Source organism: Alosa sapidissima, chromosome 4, assembly GCF_018492685.1.
Source record: "Alosa sapidissima isolate fAloSap1 chromosome 4, fAloSap1.pri, whole genome shotgun sequence".
Taxonomy (NCBI): Eukaryota; Metazoa; Chordata; class Actinopteri; order Clupeiformes; family Clupeidae; genus Alosa; species Alosa sapidissima.
In genome coordinates, this window is record NC_055960.1 from 2,487,144 (window position 1) to 2,505,147 (window position 18,004).

Below are 18,004 nucleotides of genomic sequence, written 5' to 3' on the forward strand. Positions count from 1 at the left end.
GCTTAGAATTGAAGCGTGTTTTCTTAATTAAAAGCATAAATTGTTTTTGCTAGAATAACCTGTTATGATTTTGTGTTTTTCTTAAACATATAAGAAAGTTTGCTTATAATACTTAAAATGTTTTGCTAATATTTACATAAAATGTGTTTGTTTAGATATAAAAAGGTTGTGTTAGAATTAAAGTGTGTTATGCTAAATGAGATGTGCTTTGAACAAAATGTAAAGACAGAACGTAAGAACATAATGTACCAGCTGTAAGAAACTGTTTGTCAGCAAAACAAAACGCTGACTGGCAACTAAACAAAAAAAAAAAAAAAACAGAACCAATATTTCATGGCAAGACATAATACCAAACTTGGATGTGTTCTGCCTGACCGAGAGGGGTATAAAAAGAGAACGGCCCCTTGTTCAGGGTTTTTTGTTCTTCTTTTTCCTTTTTATTTTTCTTTGGACCGAGCATTTAGCCTTTAGACTTAGACAGTTTTCTTTCTTTGTATTTTTTATTTGTATTTAATAAAAGTCAAAATCCTAACCTTTGATTAGGAGTTTGTAAAAAGATCGTTTAGCGTTTTCTTGTATTTTTCTGCCTCTCCTGTGTTGCTGAGAACCCCGGATGCCTTGCAACAGGGCCTCTGCTCCAAAGACTTGACTTCGCTCCGGGTGAGTAGGGAGTCCGTTTGAGGGCTACTTTCTAAGACACTGTATATGGGCAAAAAACATACTGCGCACGCACTGATATACACAGGAGTAGTGAACTCAGCCAGGCACGTTTCATGAATCAAACTTTCAATAAAAGGAAAATATTATGTCAGCCATTATTGTTAGGCCTACATAGAAATATTAGCCTGTATTGCTTTTAAATTACATGATTGAAGTTGAGACAAGATTGCAACACAGACACGTTTTAATGTCACTGTTCTAAATGGCAAAGCTTTAGGCTAGGCCTAGGCTATTTCTTCTTTATTTCTATGTGCATGATATTATGGATTATGGACATTTTCCGGAAAGAAAAGAACGTAAATTCCCAAACAGAGAAAGCATCCTATATAAAACAGGGCTACCCACAAATTTCGCCTGACTCTTGCAATACAACACAACTCATTCCGACACTTAGAGCGGGTGCCCTGGTTTGCGCAATTCAAAGCCTTTGAGTCAGATTCCGAAGCAGTCACGTGGGTGTGTGTCCTAAACGAAGCTTCAGACGTCACACTCACAAACTGAGGCCTCGCAGAGAATGTCTAATAAAGGGAGAACTGCCACTCTCAGAAAACTTCCGGTTTCTGAACTGGTTGCAGTTCCTCCTGTGGTTCCACATGAGGGCGCTCGTCCACGAGTGCAGAATACATGGAGGTCTATGGAGCTGTACCCCTCAAAATCCACTTTTCTCGGGTTATACTTTTTTCCAAGTAATTTGAATATTGTATTCGAAAGGGGAGGCAAAGAAAATACACTTGGTTGAGTATTATATTTTTTAAAGTCACTTAATTGTTCTAAAAAGCCTTTCAAACGTGTCAATGACGTCATTCATTAGCACAATGCTAGCGTGTTATGGGCAACAACGACCCAACCTGTAAGAAATCAAAAGGACATAAGTACTCGTTCATTTAACTTTTGACTTATAACCCATGTTGAAGTTATACAAACTACAATCAAATCTGAGATTTGTCAAGACAATCAGGTGAAAGAGACAAATTTAGCCGTCTAGCTCCATTGACTCCCATTCATTCTGCACTCATGGCGATCGCCCCCAGTGGAATTCTGGTACAATGGGACTTAATACGGAGTGGCCAGGCTCTCCGTAGACGGGCTCTGGGCCTCGTTTGTCATCAGTCACGTGATTTTTATGGAAACGACACAAGCCTCGAACCGGGGCTTCATCTGGCACGCCCCTTTCTGCTCGACACAAGCTCCGAAGCCTCGCTTCATTGGGCACATCACTTGATCACTAGCGGTTAGTGCCGTGGTTACATCCAGCTCCTTGTCTCCACAAGCCCTCGCCGGCTACAAATTGTGTCTGCGTGTGTCAATGAAAATGTAAGTTCTCTGCTTTTACACATGAGCAACGTTCAGCCTTTTATCCTTAGGCACTGGCTGTAATGAATTCACATTAATTTGCGTTCTGTTTATATTACAGTCACCGGTTTAGAGTGTGACCGCTAACTTGCTGAGTGCTGTTTGTTGTGCTGAGAGTGTAAGTTTATTGGCTTCCTTTCTCCCTCACGTGTGTACATCTATCACAGAAAGCTTGTTCATATGTATGTAGCAGTGTTGACTCGCCACGTCTGTATTATAGTTTGGCCTGGGTGTGTACGAGTAAAAACCAGACGGCTTAAAGTGATCGCTACGGAATTACAACTAAATAAGCTCCTGGTTAGACGCCGCGGCCTGCGTTCATACAGGTTGGTAATGTAGGCTACTTTAGCATCTTGCCCTGTTCCGACTGCTTATACCCAATTGAGGACCTTTGCGGCTTAAGCCAGGGGTCTCAAACTCAAATGAGCTGGGGGCCACTTCTGCCAACGTCATCTGATTGGAGGGCCGGCTATTTTCTGAAAAAGCAATGTTCTTTTTTTCAAATACCACACAAAACTGCAAACAGAAAGTGCAAGTGTTTTTATCTAGTTGTAGACACCTGTGCTAGCAACCTTAGCTTATAAATAAAATAATGATAAAATAAATATTAATACAAATTATAAAACAAACAAAAAGCATAAAAACGGGTACGTGTGTGTTTCACACCAAATAAAAATATTTTCCTCTCATAACTTTTTTAAACCTGGCAAACTAGGCGTCAGGGTTAAGAAAGCAACACCATTGGATTTTTATATCAAAATTTCAAAAGGTCATGGCTTGAAAGTGGTCAGAGATAAAGTCCTACTGTAAATATAAAAATCTTTGAGTATAAACAAAAGTTTATGAAGGGGGTAAATGTACCCATCACTGGATGGCAAGCACCTCAAATTATGCACCTTTCAGTAAATACTGGATGAACATATTTGAGCAGGTTTACTTTCCTTTTTTTCATATTACCCACATAACAAATGAACAGGAAAACACCTAAGATGTATATGGTTTAGTGATGTATTACTAAACCACAAGGCCTACAATAAAGTACAATAAAGTATTCTGGTCAAATCAGTTCCTATCGCGGGTAATCTGAGCAGAAGTTCGCATCATATTGCGGGTGACTTTGTAGTTCTTTAGAACCCTGTTTTTACTAGCCCTGCTGTCTGTACCACGTCCATTACGGACACGATTACCACTGCAAACTCCAAGCTATGTTGGGCAGAGGGTCGAAATAAGCATGGTATGCTTAGTGGACACCGTCGTATACACACAAAGACGCACCTCCATTCACAGACGCACTGTGACTATCACTGTCAATAGACGATCGATCATAATCTACAAAAGGATATTCTCCTTCAGAATCAGAATAGGTGAATAACATAGCCTACCTAAGACTTCATCACACGTGAACGTTTTTCAACATTAGGTGTAGGCCTATTTCTGCTTCAATTTGTGCAAAACTATGGCCTGCATCGCTTCCGCGTCATTACAAATGCACGTCTTTGTGTTTCTCGCGTGTAATACAAGTATTTCTGGAAACTTTGGGTTTTTGGGTTTTAATCAAGCTCTGGATGTCTAGCACATAGTGGAGCAGAGTAGGCTACAATTTAGATGTCACTATACTTGGATCTATCGTCTACTTTAATCAGTATCGTTGTTTGTCGCAATTAAAAATAGCCTCAAGGGCCGGATTACATTATTATTTTGACATACGTCGCGGGCCGGAATTGGGCAGGACGCGGGCCGGGTGTTTGAGACTCCTGGCTTAAGCCCATTTATGCAGAGGCTGCAAATTAGGCATAGCTTTGATTTGACCTATATAATTATTTGTATGATATCGTAGCCATGTTTTCTTTGCAGGAGGACCGTCGTACGCCACCTTGGCCACTGTTTTTCCTGTGCCCTGTTTTAGTATTCAGTTGTGTGTGTGTGTGTGTGTGTTTGTGTGAGTGCTGCAGTCTCTTGTATGTGTTGCTGTATGTTTCATGTTTGTCTGTTGTATGTTGTATGCATTCTGGGCCATTGGGTTAGTGAGTGCAATATTCGGGAGGGGTAACAATCTTGTTGTGTGGTCACTGGATTGCTGTGTATAGTAAATTAATTGCTGTGTGTGTGACCTGTGACGTGCCCTATATATATTTTGTGTTTGCTGATTGAAACTTGCTGAATCTTTGAGTGTTACTCATCCAAACACCTTCATTTTGCACATTGTTGTCCCTGTGAGTTTGCTGCCCAGAGGCCTAGCGTCTGTTCTAATACATCTACGTAAGTAATAAAATTAACTGTTTTTTTACTTTTCTAATATTTCAGCCCCTCTCTCCATTTATTTCCCTTTATTGGGATAGCCTGCTTGTAACATCTAAAACTCAGATTGTTGGTTATCAACCTGTAACTGGTTTAAAGGCCCCCTAGGGGTCACAATAGCTTTGGCTAACTAAGTCACATATGTCAAACTCAAGGTCTGGGAAAATGTCTAAATCTTTTCTATTAATATACTGGCACATTGTAGCAGGTTAAGTGGAATCACATAATTGTGCTGCAGCACACAAATGTCATTGCCCCCCTTCCTGTGTGCTATTAATACTAGTAATTAGCAGCTTTGACTCAGCGGTTGAAAATAAAAGTAGAACTGAGCTTTTCGAGTCAGATGGGAGGTACAGTACATGTTCACTGTCAACAAGCATAGCCTAAACCTGTCTGTCTTTTTCGTAGAGCTGATGTGGCCATACATAAGGGATATTTCATAGTCTGTCAGTCAGTATAGGAAAGAAATTCTAACATGATGAACATCACCCCAATGCAATTCAACTTTCTGCAGCATTTGAATAATAATTTCAAAATAAAATATTAGGAGACATTATAAAATGAAAAACCAAATAAGATACATATGGGAAAACTGGATAGGCAGCAGAGGCAGCAACAGATAATGGAGCTAAAGAAGTCCCTGTAACACCTGTAACACTTAGTTTAAGGAACACATGTTAACCATTTAAACATAATTAATATGTGTATGTAGTAGTGCTCAACAATGTCTGTATTAAACTTCATTTCAGATTTATTAGGTCTTTATCATTTTAGCATACATTTTTTGTCCCCTTAGAATCAGAAGGTTCTATCTGTGTTAGTTCTCTGAGGGCCAGATGTACTAAGGCTTTTGAACCCACTTCAGGCGTATTTCTGAACGTACGTAAAATCATGGTGAGATATTTACAAACAGGGCGCACAGAGGTAAAAGCGCAGACTGCCTGTCACGGGGCCTGAAAATGGCAAATTGCGCTTTTCCGTGTCATGCATATCCATTCATGGGAGGATCAAGGGGAAAGTGGGAGTTTCCTATAAAGAGATAGGAGGGAAGGTGTAAAGAGCACCTATAATTATGTTTTCTGTGGTATGTACAAAAAATGTCCTTGTAAAAGCCTCTGCCTTGTAAGGCAGGTGTTGTAATCCAAATTGCAGTTAAATGTTTCAATAAGAGAACCTTTCAAAGACAACAGAATCGCTATTTACAGCACCAGTTTTGCATCTTTGTACTATATCAAAAGCAGCCTTTCGTTGGCCTTTCAAATGTCTTACTTTCACTTTCACATCATCCACTTAAACTTTCCTACTTGCTAGATTTGACCAGTGTTGTATAAAGTACTAGAAAGCAATACTTGAGTAAAAGTACAAGTATCGTACTAGAAAAAGACTTTGGTAGAAGTGAAAGTTACCTTTTAGAATATTACTTAAGTAAAAGTCTTAAAGTATCTGATATATACTGTACTTAAGTATGAAATGTAATTTTCTGATATTTAATGTACTTAAGTGTTCAAAGTAAAAGTAAAAAGTAAAAAGCAAGCGGTTTTATTTTGAACTTTTATTGTGAACTTTAGTTTGGCTTTCTTATAGTAAAGCATAAAACACATTGAGGGTTCCCATGTCTTCTTAATCTCACTCATCAAATCAAAATCACATTGTTTTCTAGGACTTTTCAGGCACAATTCTCTTAAGTTCTAAGAACAAACAGCATATGTTTAGAGCTGACATCAAAGAAAAAAACAGAAACAGAAATTTCACTTTTGTATGAACTTAAGGTAAAAATGAAAAATAAATAACTTATTTCTTTTAAAAAAAATGACCTGCTGGTAGGGAGAACCTTTTGGTCATTTGGTATGAGCATTTCTAGGGCTTACTCCCCAGGTCACCATCTCACTCAATCACTCACACACACACACACACAGGCCACCTATGTCCAGCAGCTACTAATATGCCAGTCATTAGTTGAAACTGAAAAGGTATCTGTTCATCTTCAAAAGAAGCTGGTTTTCAAAGTTGCCAGAATTCAGTGCCCGGGAGTTTCAGGCCCAAGACCGGCCCACGTTTTCCATATTGGTGGAAATTAAGCATAATGGATAAATGAAGCAACATTTCAACATACAGTAATAATTCACTTCAACTGAGAAGTTAACAAAAAATATTCCACTATTCCACAAGTTAACTAAAACAGAAAGAAAAAAAGGCTACATTTCAAAGGCTATCCCACACTTCCACAAAGAGGCATATTGAACTAATGTTTAGGCTACATGTTTTTTGCATGGGTAGGCTATATTGTTGTTTGGTGATTTAGCCTACTCCTTTACTACACCCTTTTCTGAGCAAACAAGGCATATAGGTTTATCATGTAGGGTAATTGCTCTTTCTTACATTAAATAACTTTAATTTATCCTCTCTACTTGTCCCTGTAGTCATGGCCTCATCACTAATTTCGGGCTCATCATTTTCAGTGGTCGTCTGGTTGATCTGCTGCTCAGTCTCTCCTGGCCTCTTTCTACCATCCATCCTTCCTGACGCTTGTGTCTACTGTAGGGCCGGCTCGGCTATCCATATCTGAGAAAACTTTTTAGAAAAGACGGGCTATATGGACCCAACCAACTCTTTTTGGAAGGGGAGAACTCCCTCACATAAGCTACAACCCATGCAGAGGCATTGCATTTGTGTCATGCACAGAATGCGGAACGTGTCCTACTTTAAGAAAACATAGACTAACATGACAAATGTCAATATTTTTTTCCTCGACCAGCCCAAAAGTGAAGTGGCCCCGGATTCTCCGGATTCTCCCAATTACCAACCCCGGGCCTGATTCAGTCTTACTCTTCTTGGACTGAAGGCAAGTCCTGCGATGCTAAATACCCTTTCACAGGCCGCTAAGGCAGGTAGCGGAGTGTTCAGCTTCACAGTTCAGCACCACTATCATCGGGGTGGTCGTCTATGATAACGGGAGATAATATTATTATTATTATCATTATTATTATTATTATTGTTATTCCACTTTTTTGCTTTCCTGTTTTTGAGGTGGTTAACATGGTCGAAAACTCTTGAAATTTGGCACACACGTCAGGTGTCACGCATCGCAGTTAGGTACAAGAGCTTGACCCTGGGCGTGGCCCAGGGACTCGCTAGCGCCCCCTTAGGTGACTGATCCCGTGGTTGGCAAATATTGAGGTGGTTAACATAATCGAAAAGTCTTGAAATTTGGCACACACATCAGGTGTCACACAAAGCAGCTAGGTAAAAAAGCTTGGCCCCGGGTATGGCCCAGAGACTCGCTAGTGCCCCCTTATGTCACTGTGACTTGTGGTTGGCATATAGTTTTAGATACACACACCAAATTTGGGGGGTGTATGTAACTCCCAAAAACAAACAACTTTTGTATTAACATGCCATTAGCCACGCCCACAGGAAGTGAGGTAATTGAGAATTTGTGCGTTGTGGACATGATCAATTTTAACATACTCCTCCTAGACGGTTGATCCGATTCATGTCAAAGTTGGTATACATGACGCCGAGATTCTAAATTGTGAAGCCTTTTTTTGATATGTTGTAATTTGCCAAAATGGCGAAATTGTTAATTTTAATACCGTTCCACACAAACAATAAATGTGTCAATTCACCATGCATGGCTTGAAATGTTTTAAATTTCACAGGTCATTAAAGACCATGTTAATGATAATATTCACATGCCCATAATGCATGTTTGGCATAGCGCCACCAACTGGCAACAGAAAGAATGACAATTATCCTGATGTCACATGATCAATTTGAACATACTCCTCCTAGACGGTTTGTCAGATTCATTTGAAATTTGGCAAACATTATGCCAAGATGTCGCTGATGTTAAATTGTGCATGGATTTTGGAATGTTGTAATATATTTGATATGATTTTAATATCTCACCACATAAACAGAAAATCTGTCATAAATTACAGTGCATTGAATGAATGGTCTGAAACTTCTCAGGTTAATAGATATCATGATTATAATGATATCCAGACACCCAATGGGCCTGCCTGGCATAGCGCCACCACCTGGCCAAACAGGAAATGTGTCAGAATGGGCAATGCCTTAACTGATTTATTTGAAACCTATAAGTATACAATATTGGAAATCATTATTGTGATGATGTGCACATATGTCATTCAGATGGCTAGCATAGCGCCACCATCTGACAAAGCATGAAATGTGCCAGAAATGTTCTATGCTTTGAATGAATGGTCTGAAACTTCTCAGGTTAATAAATATTATGATTATGATGACATCCAGCCACCCAATGGGCCTGCCTGGCAGAGCGCCCCCACCTGGCCAAGCAGGTAAATGTGCCAGAAAATAACATGCAAAAACAAATAGCACACACATCAAATATGTACATTTTAATGCACCACGTCGGTGCTTTGTTGGATTCTGAAATGTCATGGGTTGCGGCCCACAGGTGCTCGGGCCCGCCATTGCCTCTTGCGGCTATATTTTATTATTATTTTTCTACTGTATTCATTCATAAAAGCCCTTCTAGGGACACGTGTTAGCATTAACTATAAACACTATAATACCGGTACGTGCATCAGATAGCCATTTCAGTTTGTCTATGTATACTGTAACCCTCAAATCAAATTAACTAGCAAATCAACTTGATATTAGCCTGTTATTATGTGTTGTTGTGCGGCCACAGCATCACTTAAACTAGCAGCCATGTCTCGCTGTTTATGGCACGATAGCTGCCCATACGTGTGTGTGAGGAGAAAAGACGCAAAGCTAGGGGCTAGGGGAGGAGGCAGTAGAAGAATGTTACTTCAAAAGAACACAGTCATTCTTAAAAGTATCGATACTAATAAAATCAGGTATTGACATTTTTAATTCCAGGGTATTGCAATACTTTTGTAGTATCATTGCAGCATGCAACACTAATCAGAATATGGATTTTCCAAACAGAGGGACCAGCATACTGGACCAAGTTTACAGTACACCAATATCCCAGATGCCTACATCCTGCCCTTATCTGGGTCTCTGAGATCACATTTTCCTATATCTCACATTGCATTGAGAGTATTCTGACTGGCAATATCACAGCATGGCATGGTAGCAGAACCGCCCATGACCGCAAATCTCTGCAAAGGGTGGTCAGGTCAGCGCAGCGCATTACAAGGACTGAGTTACCAACTATTCAGGACCTTTACAGCCAGCGCTGCAGGAGAAAGACCAAGTAGATCCTCGCTGACCCCAGTCATCCCAGCCACAGTCTCTTCATCCCCAGCAGATACAAAGACAGTCTATCCACAAAGCACCAGGATCCTGAACTGCCATACTCCCATACACACAGACACACATCATTACACCATCCCCCCAAACACATCACATACTGTACCTCCTTTCTCCCCACACACCAACAACCCCACACACACACACATGCACACACACCATACCCCCCCCCCCCCCCCCACACACACACACATAATTAATCTACCTTTTTCATTACTACTTTTTAATTTATTCTTATTATTTAAGTTGAGCTGGCTCATTACTGATAAATCCTGTTATGAATACAATAAACTTAAACTTGAAGGAATTTACACAGCTACAGTATGGTACTGTATGGTACATATACACAATCAAATAAAATAGCAGTTGCAAGTTGCAACATATATAATCAGAATGCACGTGGAACACATACAAACAGACCAAGAATGTGTACATATGGTAAATGCACCCTGCATAGTTGATGACCCCAGTTTAATTCAAATCAATTTTTATTCATGCTATTTGTAGTCAGCCCATGTAGATCTAGGTCAATGAACACAGGTGCTGTTCATTCTGCCTCAGCACAGCACAATTTTACAGCCAAACACAGTCTTACTCATACTGCATTGGCCAAAAGCACATACACTATAGCTCTATATTCTACTGACGTGGATTTAGGAAAACCGTTTAAAGGAAAACTTCATCAAATAAGTTGTAATCCTGATATCACTGTCTGTATATCTTATGTTGTATGAGTCAACCAAATATTGATTATGCTGGCCAGTTATTTCTATGCCAGTGGGCACAGCCCTTCAATGATATTAGTGTAATAATAAGTACACAATAAAACACTATCAATCCAGTAATGGTTTTGAATTCCATCAATGCCGTTTTAATGGCCTACATAGATGGAATCCAGGGCAAATACTGTAGACAATTAGATCGGACGAGTCCATAAAAAGCTGAAAACCTCATTACAGAAAATGTTTCATCCTTATGCATCAATTTCTATTTCAGAGTAATTTCACATCAAAGACACAATACATTATCCCTGCCAGGAAATACCATGACTAATCCTCTGCTTTTTCAACCCTACAAAAGTTCAGGTTTTCAGTGCTAAACCCAATGATTACATACAGTGCTAGGATTACAGTCATATAAGCACACAAACAGTGTTACTGTTTAATATAGGTGTGTTTACCTTCTACAGGCTTTCAAAAAACATTATCCTAAAATGGAATTCTCATCCACACAGATGTGTCCTAAATTATCTGATATTCTCAGTTCTGGTAGTGAGAGTGAGAAGCAAGAGTGTGAGTGAGAATTCTTGTTTTCTGTTCAAGGATATATGTGCTGTATGTGTAATATTGCTACAGTACATGCTAGTACATACAGTCTTACCTAGAGTAGGGGTAAAGGCTTAGTCAGTGTCAATACATGAAAAGTTTGGATTCAAAACGCTATATCTCCATTTTAAAAAAAAACCCCATTAATAAATCATGTCATTTAACTGTGTATATCAGGTAATACAATTGCAGTTTTGCTGTTTTGACTAAGTAAAGATAAATCGAATAACAATAACCTAATTACAATTCCACTGAAATTACCTGGAAAGCAAAATGTAAAAAAATGATTTATGAAAACGTGTTGGAATGGAGTATATAGCGTTTGATAGTACCATTTGACAAATGTGCAAACTGGTATGATTGACATGATTTTGGTATGATTGATTGGAGGTCAATAACTTGTCAATTTTTTGCACTGAATATTGTATCTATACTTCTCTCATTGTGTACACCAAGTTGATTTCCAACATGAACAAAACTGTCCAAAACTGACAAAAAAAGAGCCCTTGCCTATTAATACCATATAACGAGAGACTTCAGCGGCCGTTATCCTTACACATTTAATACAAAAAATGTATACTTCATTTGGATCACCCATGGGCTTAAATGGTACATTTCATACCAATTAAGCTCATGCAAGAATGTTGGCATATCAAAACAATTTATTTACCCTTTTAATTTTCATTATCTATCTGAAATGAGAGATTACAGGTTTAGTTTACTGATAGATTTCCCCAGTTATTGAAGGTAATTTGATGGTATCTGAAAAATAGATTTAGACTGGGTTAATGGATATGCTTACCCTACTTATTTCAACACAAAACAAAAATAAGATTATTTCGTATTTCTTCATTTGGGAATTGATCTCTATCAATTCTGAGCTAAGGCCAGACTGTCACCAGCCTTTCAAAGGCATTATCCCCTTGTGCAAACATTAGCTAACTCTACACTCCCTCACTCACTGAAAGTAGGACACTTCAAGGAACAGGAAGAAACTGAGGCGAGGAATCAATCCACCATCCAAAATCATTTCTCCCTCATGGGTTTCCAGAATAGCTGACCTTTTCTAATCAAACTCTTCTGTCTGTTCTGTCAGATATTATGCGTTTGATTTGATTGTGTTCTCGTATACAAATAGTTGTTTTAGTCTATGACTGTTTAAAAATAAGATATACTCTACATAGGGCCTATTCAACAGACGTGTGGAAATACTAAGCACCCACAGTAAGCCTCTTTAGTAACACACTAATAACCCCTTATTGTTAATAAATGTTAAGGATTAATGAATGTGATCATGGGATTATGATTATGGGTCACATTCTCACATGCTATTTTGGGCACTTCTACTCCTGTTAACAGTAGCTATAGTCCATAGTAGACCTCACATAAGTAATAAGAGACAGTTGAAGATATACTGAAGTCAAATTAGATGAATATTAGGGTTATTTAGGAAGTGAGTATACAAAAAATTATGAACAGTTTGGATTTCATCATTACCTGTAAATTATTTAATGATTCAATAATTCACTTAATAGTGAGTCATAAAATGTTTGTTAAGAAAGATCAAAATAATAATGTGAAATGCAAGTGTATTAACTGATTTTGTCACCTTGCCATCAACATGCACAACACTACAGTACACTGCAGTAATGATATTTATGGTAAGCGATGTGACACAAGTGAAAGTGAACTTGAAATCTCCTGGTAATATTTAGTGTCCCACTCTGGCCTGGCTACAATGAGTTTAGGGCCTCTGAAACCAGTGTTAATCCACACAGCATATCAAAACTTAAAAAGTTATTTTTTAATCAATTTTAGTCATAATTTGGGGATACTCTGGACAAAAGCACATGTTTGGTCTTTCATTGGGTCCTACAGATTCAAGCTGAAATAGGTGCCATTGTAATAGAGCATTTTTTTTTATCATACAACATTTAACAGGCTGGTAAGGAAGGCTGGCTCTGTAGTGGGAGCTGAACTGGAGTGCATCACTTCAATATCTGACAAAAGGACCCTAAACAAACTGATCAACATCTTGGACAATGAATGCCATCCACTACAGCACTATTAAAAAGCAAAAGAGCTTGATCAGCTGGAGACTTCGCTCACTGCCATGCACAACTGAAAGGCTGAGGAAGTCATTTGTCCCCAGGGCCATTGAACTGTTTAATGCTTCACTAAAGGGAAGAGGAGAGATAGACTTCTCTGCTTAGTCTGTCTGCCTCTCCACCCTTTCCATGTTTGAGCACTGACTGCCCACTACTGCTTTACTACTGTTTTACTAATGTCCACAGCCTAATGTTTTTACTACTGTTTTCCTGCTACACTGTTTTTCATGCTATATTAGCACACATGACCAATGGCTTCTGCTACAATACTGAATGGCTGTAACCCTATTACCTCAACCTGTTCTTGCACTGACATAGTTTTTTATATATATATTTTTTATATTACCTTGTCTACATTATACTTTACTCTCCTATTTGTCCATATTATTTATGCTGGTCTCTAGACCTTATTATTGCACTGTTGGACTAATGTTGGACTACTTGTTGCACCTTCACCATGACACTCACTCTCTTGAGCACCTTACCATGCACACATAACTAAAGGACTACTGTTGGACTACTTTTTGCACCTTCACCATGACACTCACTCTCTTGAGCACCTTACCATACACACAGAACTACTGTTGGACTACTTTTGCACCCTCACCATGACACTCACTCTCTTGAGCACCTCACCATGCACCCTGTCACTACAAGCGTCTCATGCTTGATCACTCTCAAGCACACTGGATTTTTTTACATTTAATTTATATAGTATATTTAGTATTTAGTTTTGTTCGTTTTTCTTATCTCCTACTGTCTCTATTGTACAGTGGAGTTTGGTTATATGTTTATACTTATACTTATATTTACCATTTCTGCTGATATTTTAAATGTTTCAACACTGGTATTGCTTAACTTTATTCATTGAGTCTTGCACATTGTCTACGTATTTTCAAGGCATATTGAACTGCCTTCCCTGCTCTACCTGTAAAGCACTTTGGGTCAACTGTTGTTCGTTTAAATGTGCTATACAAATAAAATGACTTGACTTCCTATGGACCCAAGGACACACCTCTGAAAATGTCATGCTTTTGTCTGGAGTGTCCCCATTTTGTCAAAAAACTTGTCAAAAGACTTTTGAATAAACACAATGGTGTTTGGTGTTAAGGGTACACTATGCAAGATTTTCACCTTAATATAACCTTTACGAAGCCATTTGATGGTTTGATTTCACCTAGCATAGCTACAGTATACAGCATAGACATAGCGAGTCGTTAAACATTACCTTGTCAGTAGATATAGCTCTTTGGAAATAGTTTTTGCCTGTTAATAATCCTTCACCTCCACAACAAAAGCATTTTCATTGTGTAAGAGGGGATAAGACACAAGAAGTTTGCTATTTACAACAGCAGAATAAATATAAATTTAGCATGACTCTAAAGGGAGCTCTACAGTCACCAAAAACACCTAAACCTGCATAGTGTACTTTTAAAAGGAACATATAACACAAGCAGACGTCTGACCCTGTCAAATCCCCTGGGTCACACTCCACTGCACAACCAGAAAGACCCTCCAGCACTACAGATGTCAGCCAAGAGTGAGTACACCAAATAGCAACAATGAAATTCATTAGATCAACCATAGCGTATGACTCTTTTTGACATATGGTGCAAGTTAAAAGCTTTACATAGCTGATATTCTTTTTGACATATGGTGCAAGTGTAGAGCATTACATTTAATCCTGATACAAATGTCAAATTATCCAGAATTCATTTGGGCAAAGACCAGGATCTAAGATAAACAGAGTTTAATAAGGCAGACAAATTAGTCATATAGGAGAGTTTAACATAATTTCAGTTGGTGACTGGGCTTTTCATGTGCAAAATGTCGGGGCGGACTGGCAAAATAAAGCAGCCCAGGATTTCTTGTCAAGTGACCCCAACTTGATGAGCCAAATTTGAAAATTGGCACACTAATTGGCGGTGGTAGTGTAAGGAGCTGGGCTAACGTTACCACAGGTTACTCTATACAACCACAGGTGGCACTGTGGTAACTCTACACAAAACATATTAATCTCAATGGTGCATTTTGCTCATGTTCAGGGTGGAAAATAAAAAAGAAAGATTTGTATAAAACAAGTCAAATTGGTGTGTTTAAAAATAAGGGACCATGGAGAGTGAAGGAAACAATAAACAAAATCTTTGTATATTCCCACAAGGTGTTAAGTCGCTCTGAAAATGAGAACCAAAATGATTTTTCAGACTTGTGAGGTCTGCTGTTCAGACCCTGAAGGAATTTATGTTCTGTTCATTGCTTTTTGTGAGAGTGTTTCTACTTATCTCAATAAGGGAAATAAATTAAGAGCCTATGTTGAGTACAAATATGTCTTCTGAAGGCCTAAACAGAGCCCAGCCAAAAACTCCAATAAAAATTTGATCAACTTTGAGGGACAGCTATGACCATGCAGGATCATCCAGACCAAATGTGACGATTTAGCTACCTACTATTCCTATTTATGTACCAGCATGCGAAATTTGAGCCTCCTACATGGTTTAGTTCTTGTGCTATGGGCTTGTGAACTTTGACAAAAGAGGCTGAACAAAATCGACACCCCCCTCCCCCTGTAAAATTGGCTGTATCTTGGAAAGTATTGATCTTACATAAAAGTCATTTTACAGTGTGTCTCCAGGATAACATAGGTACACCTGGCAATTTTTTCAGAATTTTTTGAGACCTACTGTAAGTGCGTGGGCCCTGGTTGAATTGACATGGAATGACCCATTGTTGTGTTGTGCTCTACTCTACATTTTTGCACTATAACATTACTCACACAATTCACTGTTACAACAATAAGATCTGTCGCATCTAGTATCTATCTGCTAGTTGGTGCCTGCTTCTCCTCCTCCATCCCTCAAAAACAAATTCGAGATTTTAGCAGTCCATTATCATTATTTCATTTCACAAATTAACTGTTTCTTTTACCCATTAACAGTCGAACAAAGCTGGTGACCTGCTGATGACCTTTTTTCTTTTTTTTAAGCGCTCCATTTCAGCACCGCTGGGGCCTTGATACTTTGCTGTTGTGATGCATTTGTAAATGGCAAAATTCCTTCCTGTAACTACAGGTTACACCAGCTGCAGCTAAAATGGCTGACTGAACAGTTGTATCAGCAACAGCATATTGACGTAGTCGGGAAATAGAGGGGGAAAAACGGCCTTCAAAAGACCGCAGCCCACCCGGGAAATTCCCAATGGCAAGTCCACACCTGGGAAAGGCTGGAGCTTGCTCAAATGTAAGAGTATGCTTGGGTTCTACAGCTTAGTGGCTGGATCAGGATTCATCCAAGCAGTGAGCTAGAGCTAATATGGTATCTAATGAGATTCAGGGTCAGCATGTAAGAAGATGCAAGAAGAAGAAAATATTTTATTAATTTATGAATTCCAAATGATCTGCAAACCTTTATTCTCACACTCCAACAATTTTAAGAATGACGTTATAAATAAAGGACTCCCGTTATTGGCAGTGTTACCGACAGTCACCCTGTGTTTGAAGGACTTATAACTAGTGATGTGACGATCAGGGTTCTAAATTAACTTTTTTGATCACCAGCCAATGTGGCTGGTAACTTTTTAAAGTTAGTAGCCAATCAGAATTTCTACTAGCCATTTTTTTTCCGGTGAAAATAAGGGAATTATGAGTTTATGAGATGAGTGTGACTGAAAGCATTTGATTATTTTATTAACATTTTCGACATGAATACATACCACAAAATATACACAGAAAGTGCAAACACTTCATTTCATGTTTGGGATGTCTACAATATCTATCTATCTATCTCTCTGTCGATATCCTCATCCCTTTATTCCTCTTCTCGTCCCCATAAGTCTGTCCCAACCACCACCGCATTTAGTTTAATCTTAACTTAATAAAAAGGAGATATTAATTATCATTGTGCGTGCTCAGAAGCGTTCTAGATTAAATGGAGTAGCATAGGGCCTACGTTCAAGTTGGATCCAAAAACCCAAAAAGTATCATCTTTAAGTAACATGCTGTTGGTGCATGTTGACATCATAGGCGCCGTTTTGGCGTTTTGTGTGTCGGCCGCTGTTGATTTCCTAAAGTGTTGAAATACACTACTTCTCAAAAACCGTATGGCAACAATAGACATAGGCGTTGATATAGGGCATTTAATTGTTTGAGCACCCACCGACGGAAACATAAATCGGCGCCTATGGTTGACATTGTATAGGCTAGTTTCTCTAACATCTAGTGAAAAACAGTTTGCAGTAGCCTACAGATACTATTTATTGGCTAAATGTTGGTCCCTCCTCTGTCTCTCGGTGCCCTTTGCACAGGGCGTTTTAAAACTGAAAATTTTCGCCTAAGCATCTCACGTTCCATCTTCAGCTAACTCCATAGACAATAAAATAAACGATCTTGCTGCTTCAGGTTTTGCGCTTCTGACATGACATCATCAGCCCCCCACAAAGGAAATAGCCTACCACAAGAGCCCGTTTACGGACGATATTGTTACTTTATTCCACTGCTTGGTTGAATTTCCCAATGTCCTACGTAATTTAGAACGACCATTAACCGTATGTTATCTGCACACCTATGAAGTAGATCCATTTTTTTGGCCGTATCACACTTGTATATTAATTCGCCGAACTCGTTGTGAAGTTTAAATGAACTGTCACGTTGCATCCGAGCTGTAAAATGCAGACGTTCAGAACATTGCAACATTGTAGCATATGACGGAGGTGGCTTTTAGCTAGATGGATGACAGCAGGCTAAGTAAAAGCGATGTTTCAAAGCTAAAGTTCATCCGAATCTTGGGATACGCCCGCTTGACAACGGGAGAGATAGAACTAACGACTGGCCTTTGGCCATAGCAACCATCCATTTAGAACTAGTAATGGCAGTTTGTCCTGTGAGTTGAGAAATTAGTTGATATGTGTCTCCGCTTCGCGTCGGGGCCGTTTTACAACCTC

General features: G+C 38.9%; 1 protein-coding gene and 1 long non-coding RNA gene across 3 annotated transcripts in view; one reads left to right on the plus strand and one right to left on the minus strand.

Moving 5' to 3' along the window:
- The window catches only part of LOC121707435 (metabotropic glutamate receptor 7), a 252,051-nt gene that overhangs the window by 25,911 nt on the left and 208,136 nt on the right, over positions 1 to 18,004 (minus strand). The gene's annotated exons all lie outside the window — the stretch shown is intronic.
- Positions 1,711 to 5,683, plus strand: LOC121707466. Its single transcript, XR_006031328.1, has 4 exons — positions 1,711 to 2,034; positions 2,135 to 2,191; positions 2,294 to 2,399; positions 3,928 to 5,683. It is a non-coding gene; the product is annotated as an uncharacterized LOC121707466 (long non-coding RNA).